Raw genomic sequence first — 9147 nt, forward strand, 5'->3', positions numbered from 1 at the left:
GCCTCATTTCAACAAATATAGAAAATGAGATCCATTATGTCTTGATACAAATGAAGGAGATCATCCATCAGTTTGGAGATTTTAAAAGTCACCATGGTCATTGGAACTGTCTCTGTCTCTCTCTCTCTGTCCCAATACCGAGAGACCTGTACCGCGACCCAGATGGAATTTCCACAGGGCTGACTGTCAAAGTTTTGCCGACCATCTAGATAAATATATCTGCTTTATTCCACCAGAAACTTAAAAATTACCCTAGATTTGTTGGGGCCGTTCTTACTGTTACTAATAAGTTTCCACTTCGTGGAAACCGAAGGGATATCATACCCGGCTGGAATGAACTCAGCGAACAACTTTATGAAGAATATAGTGAAAGTGGTGACAGCGATATTGCAGACGACCTTGTCCAAAGTCTTGGCGCTGCTAGAACAGTGCGATGGTGCAAAACGGTAGAAAATGTGAACTTCGAACGTTCTGCGTAAGCTTGGTGGAGCCTCCAGTAAATCCGGTGAGCAACCTGGCATTTCAGGTAACCAGATCGCTACTCGTGTAGTAGAATCATCTAGATCGTCCAGTGACAAACAACATACTTCCAAAATAAAGCAAGAACTGAGGTCTCTAAAAGCTCAGTGACCAAACGAATCCAATATTCTTCGCCATGTACACGGACTGAATTGGACGAGGCCTTGAAACAAACTAAACATGTTAAACTACCTGATCTGGATAATATACACCCAAAATTTCTGATAAACATTAGTAATGGCGGAAAAAATGTCTGGTCCGTATAGCGTCCCCAGTGCCAAATTTTTATCATGTAGCCGTAAAATAATAATTTCTCTGTGTAGGTTTAGATTGCAAAGAAATAATTTGACAGAATGATCTAAAGAGACAAGATACGCTCTTTTGTTAATTTTTTAGTCGACTTCACTTCTTCTTTTGTCTTGAATGTGTCTAGAGGGACATCTTGCGTGTGCTGACAAATGTAAGCATATTTGTATGAGTTAAACATATAATATAACGATTTAATATTATTGTGCACTTTTAATTTGTAAGAGGTGATCCCGATTTCATGTCCGCCTTCCTTGAATTAAACTGCATTCAAGTAATTTACAGCTCAACAATCGCAGCGGCCGATGCAGCCAACGACGCCATTACGTGGCGATATTAACTTACGAAAAATTAGCGGAAGCGGAAAACTCGCCAGCTATTAACATAATATTAATTTTTCTCCACAGCCATACGAAGTTGCAGAAATACTTAGCTTTAAGATTCTTATTTTCAGTACCATAGCTGAGAGCCAGAGCCAGGACTCCGACTAAAATACAATGGTCAACGGAGGTAAGAAAAATACTCTCGCGCGTGTGTGGGCCGCAATTTTAATTAATAACTAAAGATTTCTTGCTTTAAAGTGAACTGACTAGCCGAGGAAAGTAATATGAAAAGTTTATTACATTGTTCAACTTAAATATCATTTTTATTAAGGCCCACCACGTAAGTCGGCAACAATCAAAAAATAATAATAACAATAATAATAAATACATTAAATTCCGACGGCCGACGGATGCGAGATCCGCTTCTTCTCCAACATCCTGTATGATGGATCACTGACCCACGAACTAAAGAGAACAAAAATAGTGGCAGTTTTGAAACCAGGTAAACCAGCTGACCACCCTCAAACTTTCAGACCAGTTTCCCTTCTGAACTATACTTATAAACTCTTGGAGAGGATCATTTATAACAGAATTAACGGTTTCGTTCTCGAACGTATCCCAGCTGAGCAAGCAGATTTCAGACCGCAGAGAAGTTGTTGGGACCAGGTACTGGTCCCAAGAACTTTAATTGAGACTGGTTTCCAAGAAAACAAGAAGACATCTGTCGCGTTCGTAGACTTAACCGCGGCATATCACACAGTCTGGAGAGAAGGGATGATACAGTAGTTACTAAAACAATCCGATGACGAAAAACTGTAGCTCTCAACAACACCATGATAAACAACTGATATTTCCGCGTGTACTAGGGAGCAAACGAGTGCAAGGAGAGAAAATTAGGTAATGGTTTACAACGGGACTCCGTCTTAGCCCCTCTATTATTCAGTCTATGTATCTCCTATCTCCCCAATACCAGGTCAACAAAATTCTGCTACGCGGCCGGTGTAACTCTTACTTGTAGAACCAAAGATCTCGGACAAGCGGAGACAATTCTCACAAAACATCTAGGAGTTATGAGCTTCTGTTTTAGAAAGTGGAGACTTAAACCCAATACAAGTAAAATTGAAGTATGTACATTCCATCTGAACGACAAACTAGCTAACAGGGAGTTCCGAATGAAACTTGACGGAAACAATCTTTGCCATAACAAGTACCCTAGGTACCTTGGGGTTACCCTTGACCGCACCCTTTCATGTAAAAAATATCTTGAAAATACCGCTGCCAAGATAAAAACTGGTAACAATATTATTCAAAAACTGTGTGGAATGAGAGGGAGCTTCAGCAGGTATCTTGCGCACACCATCCATTGCGCAAGTCTTCTCAGTAGCCAAGTATAGTGCCTCGGTGTGGCTAAACAGCTGTCACACCAACTTCATCAACGTACAATTGAACCACGCTGTGCGGTTAATAATTGGGACAATCTGACAGACATCCATTTATTGGCTTCCTCCGCTGAACAATCCGTAGAAGCGATGCTTTGGTTGGGGAACAGCGCAAGCTACAGGAGTACCTGGTATTACCCGTACAGAAAGACGTGCCAAGCCTACGACGATATAGACTACATTCAGGAAACCCATCGTTACGGCAAGAAAAATGATTCAGATGGCTCTGAGCACTATGGAACTTAACATCTGAGGTCATCAGTCCCCTTGAACTTGTTGTTGTTGTTGTGGTCTTCAGTCCTGAGACTGGTTTGATGCAGCTCTCCATGCTACTCTATCCTGTGCAAGCTTTTTCATCTCCCAGTACCTACTGCAACCTACATCCTTCTGAATCTGCTTAGTGTATTCATCTCTTGGTCTCCCTCTACGATTTTTACCCCCCACGCTGCCCTCCAATACTAAATTGGTGATCCCTTGATGCCTCAGAACATGTCCTACCAACCGATCCCTTCTTCTGGTCAAGTTGTGCCACAAACTTCTCTTCTCCCCAATCCTATTCAATACTTCCTCATTAGTTATGTGATCTACCCATCTAATCTTCTGCATTCTTCTGTAGCACCACATTTCGAAAGCTTCTATTCTCTTCTTGTCCAAACTATTTATCGTCCATGTTTCACTTCCATACATGGCTACACTCCATACGAATACTTTCAGAAATGACTTCCTGACACTTAAATCAATACTCGATGTTAACAAATTTCTCTTCTTCAGAAACACTTTCCTTGCCATTGCCAGCCTACATTTTATATCCTCTCTACTTCGACCATCATCAGTTATTTTGCTCCCCAAATAGCAAAACTCCTTTACTACTTTAAGTGTCTCATGTCCTAATCTAATACTCTCAACATCACCCGAGTTAATTAGACTACATTCCATTATCCTCGTTTTGCTTTTGTTGATGTTCATCTTATATCCTCCTTTCAAGACACTGTCCATTCCATTCAACTGCTCTTCCAAGTCCTTTGCTGTCTCTGACAGAATTACAATGTCATCGGCGAACCTCAAAGTTTTTATTTCTTCTCCATGAATTTTAATACCTACTCCGAATTTTTCTTTTGTTTCCTTTACTGCTTGCTCAATATACAGATTGAACAACATCGGGGAGAGGCTACAACCCTGTTTTACTCCCTTCCCAACCACTGCTTCCCTTTCATGTCCCTCGACTCTTATAACTGCTATCTGGTTTCTGTACAAATTGTAAATAGCCTTTCGCTCCCTGTATTTTACCCCTGCCACCTTTAGAATTTGAAAGAGGTTATTCCAGTCAAAAGCTTTCTCTAAGTCTACAAATGCTAGAAACGTAGGTTTGCCTTTTCTTAATCTTTCTTCTAAGATAAGTCGTAAGGTCAGTATTGCCTCACGTGTTCCAGTATTTCTACGGAATCCAAACTGATCTTCCCCGAGGTTGGCTTCTACTAGTTTTTCCATTCGTCTGTAAAGAATTCGTGTTAGTATTTTGGAGCTGTGACTTATTAAGCTGATAGTTCGGTAATTTTCACATCTGTCAACACCTGCTTTCTTTGGGATTGGAATTATTATATTCTTCTTGAAGTCTGAGGGTATTTCGCCTGTTTCATACATCTTGCTCACCAGATGGTAGAGTTTTGTCAGGACTGGCTCTCCCACGGCCGTCAGTAGTTCCAATGGAATATTGTCTACTCCGGGGGCCTTGTTTCGACTCAGGTCTTTCAGTGCTCTGTCAAACTCTTCACGTAGTATCGTATCTCCCATTTCATCTTCATCTACATCCTCTTCCATTTCCATAATATTGTCTTCAAGTACATCGCCCTTGTATAGACCTTCTATATACTCCTTCCACCTTTCTGCTTTCCTTTCTTTGCTTAGAACTGGGTTTCCATCTGAGCTCTTGATATTCATACAAGTCGTTCTCTTCTCTCCAAAGGTCTCTTTAATTTTCCTGTAGGCGGTATCTATCTTACCCCTAGTGAGATAGGCCTCAACATCCTTACATTTGTCCTCTAGCCATCCCTGCTTAGCCATTTTGCACTTCCTGTCGATCTCATTTTTGAGACGTTTGTATTCCCTTTTGCCTGCTTCATTTACTGCATTTTTATATTTTCTCCTTTCATCAATTAAATTCAATATTTCTTCTGTTACCCAAGGATTTCTACTAGCCCTCGTCTTTTTACCTACTTGATCCTCTGCTGCCTTCACTACTTCATCCCTCAAAGCTACACATTCTTCTTCTACTGTATTTATTTCCCCCATTCCTGTCAATTGCTCCCTTATGCTCTCCCTGAATCTCTGTACAACCTCTGGTTCTTTCAGTTTATCCAGGTCCCATCTCCTTAAATTCCCACCTTTTTGCAGTTTCTTCAGTTTTAATCTACAGGTCATAACCAGTAGATTGTGGTCAGAGTCCACATCTGCCCCTGGAAATGTCTTACAATTTAAAACCTGGTTCCTAAATCTCTGTCTTACCATTATATAATCTATCTGATACCTTTCAGTATCTCCAGGGTTCTTCCATGTATACAACCTTCTTTCATGATTCTTAAACCAAGTGTTAGTTATGATTATGTTGTGCTCTGTGCAAAATTCTACCAGGCGGCTTCCTCTTTCATTTCTGTCCCCCAATCCATATTCACCTATGTTTCCTTCTCTTCCTTTTCCTACACTCGAATTCCAGTCACCCATGACTATTAAATTTTCGTCTCCCTTCACAATCTGAATAATTTCTTTTATTTCATCATACATTTCTTCAATTTCTTCGTCATCTGCAGAGCTAGTTGGCATATAAACTTGTACTACTGTAGTAGGTGTGGGCTTCGTATCTATCTTGGCCACAATAATGCGTTCACTATGCTGTTTGTAGTAGCTTACCCGCATTCCTATTTTCCTATTCATTGAACTTAGAACTACTTAAACCTAACTAACCTAAGGACATTACATACATTCATGACCGAGGCAGAATAAGAACCTGCGACGTAGCGGTCGCGCAGTTCCAGGCTGAAGTGCCTAGAACCGCTCGGCCACTCCAGCCGGCTTACGGGAAGAAAAACAGCTAGATGCCAGTTATATCGAAGCTGTCAACTTATTGAAAATCCTGAAGAGCGTGAGTGATTCCGAAAATATTGCTGTGATGCTGCTGGCACATAACTCGACAGGAAGCTATGGGTCAAACTGAACAGAGCTCTCACATGACATGGTCGATTCGCAGACTTACTTTACGAATGGTGTGTTACAGAGTCTGCGGTTTGTGACTGTGGGGCTCCGAACCAGACAATCAAGCACATTAGAAGTGAATGCCCCTTGCGTTCCTTTCAGGAGAATTGGAGCTCTTACATGGATTAGAATCTTAGATACTGACGTTTAGTTAGTTTCATATGTTGTTTTGTCGTTCTGTATTCTTGTTATATTCATATACTAATGTCACCATCCCTGTGTTTTTACACTGCACGTGAGGCATACGAATAAAGAAATATATCTGGGCGTAAGGTTGTAATGCGATGTGAAATGGATCGAGCACTTAAAATTAGTAGAAGGGAAGGCGAATGTCAACTTCGGTCTACTGGTACAATTTCAGGAAAATTAAGGTTATTTATGAAGGAGTCCGTTTGTAGAACATTAGTGTGACCCATTCTTGAGTACTACGCAAGTGGATCGAGTGTTTTGGATCTTCACCAGGTTGGATTAATGGAAGACAGCTCAATATATAGTGTTTGACAGTGATGAGGATGAGGAAAAAGAAAACGTAAGTGAAACTTGATGTAAATGGGCAGACACACATGCACATAGAACTTATTAATTTCAGGCATAGAAATAACCATTTTCAAATAGTTAATTTATCTGCCGTAAGGTGTAAGTGGTTGCAGATGACAAACTGAGGAACAAAACAGTCACTGTAGAAACACAATACACCAGAAAAATCATACCAAGTGGTAAAATGATATGAATTTGTAATTTTATGTGTTTTTTCAAATATCTGTAATTACGATTTAAAAACTAATAGTTACATGTATACAAATAGTAAAGAACATTCTTTATCTTTAACAGCCATAAAATAAAAGCCCTCTGAAGATACTGCATCTGCAGTGATACAGGCGGACCCTATCCAAAAACATATGTGTTGTTTAATCAAACACGGAAAAAAAAGAGCTTCAACCCCAAGTTGATTATTTCACAATAATTCTCTGTTGTTCCAGTGTCGAACACCGCGCGGAAAAAACGAACGCCTATATCTTTCCGTGCGAACTCTGATTTCCCTTATATTATTATGATGATCGTTTCTCCCTATGTAGGCCGGATCAATAACATATTTTCACATTCGGAAGAGCAAAATGGTGATCGAAATTTCGTGAGAAGATTTCGCCGCAACGAAAAACGCGTTTGTTTTAATGATGTCCACCCCAAATCCTGTATCTTGTCCGTGACACTCTCTCCCCTACATAGAGAAAGTGTTGCTCTTCTTTGAACATTGTCGATGTACTTCGTTAATCCTATCTGATATGGATCCCAGACCGCGCAGTAGTACTCCAAAAGAGGACGGACAACTGTAGTGTAGGTAGTCTCTTAGAAAATCTGGTATATTTTATAAGTGTTCTGCCAATGAAAGCAGACTGTAGTTTGCCTTCCCCACAACATTCTCTATGCGTTCTTTCCTATTCAAGTTGGTCGTAATTATAATTCCTAGATATTCAATTGAATTTACTGCCTTTAGATTTGACTGATTTATCGTGTAACCGAAGTTTAACGGGTTTCTTATAGCTCTCATGTGGATGACCTCACACTAAGTAAATAATGCAACTAGTGATAGAATCGTTAATAAACGTCCAGTAATTTGTAATCACATTGTATTTGGTTGAAGTTAAAGTTCAACAGAGTTTCTGATTTCGACAAATGCATTTATCCGAGATGAATAGCGTACTTAAATTATTCGGTAATATATTATTCCCTATTACCTATGTGTATTTCTCTATGCCATGATAGTTTCTCCAATCAATGTGAGGAGGAACTAGATGGATGCAAGTTGAAAACGTCGTAGGGTCGATGCCTGAATATATCTCAGTTATCTAAAGTGTGTCCGCCTTTGTAGCTGAGCGACAGCACTGCTGCCTGCAATGCGAGGGGTCGAGGGGGGGGGGGGGGAGGGGGTAGGTGTGGAGTGGCCGCGACGAGGTCTGAGGTTTGAGACCTCCCGTGGGCATGCGCGTATGTGTTGTCTTTAGCGTAAGTTAAAGTTACTTTCAGTAGTGTGTAAGTCTAGGTACCGATGACCTCAGCACTTTGGTCCCTTAGGAATTAACACACATTTTGAACATGCGGGGGCCCGCTTTCGATTCCCAGCAGGGTCAGAGGTTTTATCCTCTCGGGGACAGGCTGTTGGGTTGCCTTCATCATTTCATCCCCATAGACTCGCAAGTCGCCAAAGTGGCGTCAAATAAAGAGACTTGCATTAGGTAGCCCAACAATCTAACATAGGGTCGCCCAACCAATAATGGCATACTCTCATTTCATTATCCAAATAGTTTGTGACTGTTCCCATCTCACTGTGATTGCTTTCCCGAGTGAACAGGCACCGACAAACGATAGACAAAATCGCTGAAGCTACAATTCCGCGTTATAATCGCGAGGTGTCAAGAGAGGCCGCAGATGAAGGAAAATTTTAGCAAAGTCCTCGCTACAAATGCAATAAAAATACCTTGTAGTGTTTTTTTCTAATTTAGGAGAGTAAATGATTCAGATATTCATCAGTGAGAATGACCATTTCAGAACATGTAAAAGGCTTCCTCCCTCCATTTGTAAAATAAGACAAGCATGTAGAATAGGTTAGCATAGTCAAATTCTGGGGATTAGAACTTCATAATGAATTCATTGGCAAGATCATATCACAAAACAGCTGAAGCAGCTAAACAAATTTGTAATGCGAGTGTTGTCACACGTTACTGATAAGACAAAACTTATACACATCGCGTACTTTTAGTCCATAATGTCATATGGGAGCATTATTTCTTTCTTTTTGCGTAACTTATCATGTCGATATACGCTTTCCGGATCCAAAAGTATGTAATACGAATTATTTGTAGTGTCAACTCAAGAGCTTGCTGCAAAGGGATGCTCAAGTAACAGGGAATTAAAAGAAATTTATCATAAATAATGTACCTCATTTTCAACCCAAAAGCACAGTTCATGGAATTAATGCCAGGAACAAGAATAACAAACATTAAGGTGTTAATGTATTTAACGATCACTTCTTAAGTGTAGGAGAAAAAATTGGTGAGAATAGTTCAAAAGAAAAAGCCAGGCAGTACATGGAAGAGTCAGTTTTGAAAAATTTTAGTCAGATTTAGTTTCATCTAACAAACTCTTGTGAAATAAGGAAAATTGTTAAATCTTTGAAAAATAAATGATCTGTTGGAGTAGATGATATCTCTAACAAGTCATTAAAACAATGTGGAGCAATTACAGCTGATGTTTTGAGTCATATATGTAATGCATCACTGACTCAGGGTATTTTTCCAGACAGGTTAAAATATGCC

The sequence above is a fragment of the Schistocerca piceifrons genome, chromosome 7, assembly GCF_021461385.2.
Source record: "Schistocerca piceifrons isolate TAMUIC-IGC-003096 chromosome 7, iqSchPice1.1, whole genome shotgun sequence".
NCBI lineage: Eukaryota > Metazoa > Arthropoda > Insecta > Orthoptera > Acrididae > Schistocerca > Schistocerca piceifrons.